Raw genomic sequence first — 2,649 nt, 5'->3', positions numbered from 1 at the left:
ATATATATACATACATATATATATATATACATAATATATATGTATATATATACATAATATATATGTATATATATACATAATATATATGTATATATATACATAATATATATGTATATATATACATAATATATATGTATATATATACATATGTATATGTATATATATACATATATATATATAAATATATATATCTGATAAGTATCAATGCACAAAAGTCTTAGTTTTTAAGTTTGTAGCTTCTGCTAAATATTAAGAGAAATACACACATACTCATATTTTGAGTTCTATTTTTTGCTCCTTGCATCATGATACCTATATGTGTATATATTTGTATGTATATACACAAACACATATACATATATACACATACACATATATATACACATACACACATATATATATACACATATATACATACAAAGATTATATATATACACATATATTTACACACATATATACATATATATATACATATATATACATGTATATATATATATTTATATATATATATATATATATATATATATATATATATATATATATATATATATATATATATACACATACTTATATACATACATATGTATGTATACGTACCTATGTACATATAGATATAGATATATATATATATATGTATACATACACATACAAGCATATATACCCCCACACACACACACACACACATACATGTGTGTGTGTGTTTCAAGTTACATACTGACCCTACAAAGCACACAGTGAAGTGGTTGGTGTTAGAAAGGGCATCCTTGTAGCTGTAGACATTGGTGACAATGATTAGTCAGATCCTGCTAGTCTCCACCCCACTTCACATGCCAAGCATGGCATATGGCCATTAAACGATGATGATGATGATGATGATGAAAATGATGATGATGGTGATGGTGATGGTGACACTCTCGGAGTGGTTGGTGTTAGGAAGAGCATCCAGCTGTAGAAACTCTGCCAAATCAGATTGGAGCCTGGTGTAGCCATCTGGTTCACCAGTTCTCAGTCAAATCGTCCAACCCATGCTAGCATGGAAAGCGGACGTTAAACGATGATGATGATGATACATATATACTGATTTCAAATTTTGGCAGAGGCTCATCAATTTTGGGGAAATTATATCACCCCACCAGAGTTCAACTGGTACTTATTTTATCAACCTTGAAAGGATGAAAGGCAGAGAAAATTTCAGCAAAATTCAAACTCAGATTGTAAAAAACAGACGAAATGCCATTAAGTATTTCGCCTGGCATGCAAAAAATTCTGCCAGCTTTCCGACGCCTTCATGTGCATATATATATTAATCTTTTGTACACCAAGTCCCTGCATGTATGTAGAAAGTGACCAAAAGAGGTAACAAACAGACAATGACATGCACTGTATAATACCACCTCAAAAAACATCCAGTGCAATGCCATATACATACATGCACACATACATACACCTGTAAATGTGTGTGTGTGCATATACAGGTCATCATCGACTTACGCTCTATCCAATTTACAACTGACCGACTTTACGATGATTGACATGCCAGATCCCAGCAACAATAAGAAATGGTCCAGTTGAAATCTTATGGCTTTTATTTCTTAGAAATTAACCCATCTACGGGTGATGTCAGCAAACAAACGTTTCCCCTAGGTTTGGTTATCGATCACCACTGTGTTGGATGATTATCCTGTCATGGAGACATTGAGGCAACCTCATATTTGTTTATAAGACAACTGCTTGAGACTCCAAAATTTTTGACCAATGCCAGTATAATAGTATAATACAGAATGCTGTGTGTGACTTTTACCTGAGAATGTACCTTAAGAATATAAAAATATAAAACAAGGCTATGTAGGCCTATAGGCCGACTTACAACCAAATCGGCTTACGACCAGTCAACTGGAACCAATTGTGGTCATAAATCAACAATGACCTGTATATCATTTCAGGAGTTTTTCCTCATTTATCAGCATCCATACAAGCACCTATCCAAAAATCCAGTACGAATGGCGTAAAGCACGCTTTGCAGTGCTCTCACAATGCTCACAGCCTGTGTGCATATATATATATTATATATCATGACCATCATTATCAGCATCATATTCATTGGTCCCCTTTTCCATGCGTTCAGGGATCAAATGGAGTTCACCGAGGCAGGTTTTCTATACCAAGATGCCCATCACATTACTTCTACTTCATCTGCTTCCCACCCAGCAAGGTGACATTTCCCCATTACCAGACACCATTTTTGCAGAAAGCCTGGAAACAAAGTGATACCACTTGTGTACATGTGTACATGTATATGCTACATGTACTGTAAAATGTGTATTTCTACATATATATGTATATATATATATAAAGTACAATCTTACTTGTAAAAAGGACGCGTGCGTTCGATGATGTAATAATACAAAGAATACATATACATGTATACACACATATGTGTACATACTTACATCTACATGTGCATATAGATGCATATCGGGGTACAGGACGTTAGAACAATGAACTACAGACCACGGAATGAACACATAGGAAAACAGATAGCCACTTGGAATTAATCCTTTGTCCGTCAGCTGCCTCTATTCTAACTAGACGTTTTGAAGATATACATATATATCTGTTTTTAAATAAAGTAAATATATATATATATAT

This window comes from Octopus bimaculoides, chromosome 11, assembly GCF_001194135.2.
Source record: "Octopus bimaculoides isolate UCB-OBI-ISO-001 chromosome 11, ASM119413v2, whole genome shotgun sequence".
Lineage (NCBI taxonomy): Eukaryota > Metazoa > Mollusca > Cephalopoda > Octopoda > Octopodidae > Octopus > Octopus bimaculoides.
Note: the sequence above shows the minus strand (reverse complement) of the source record.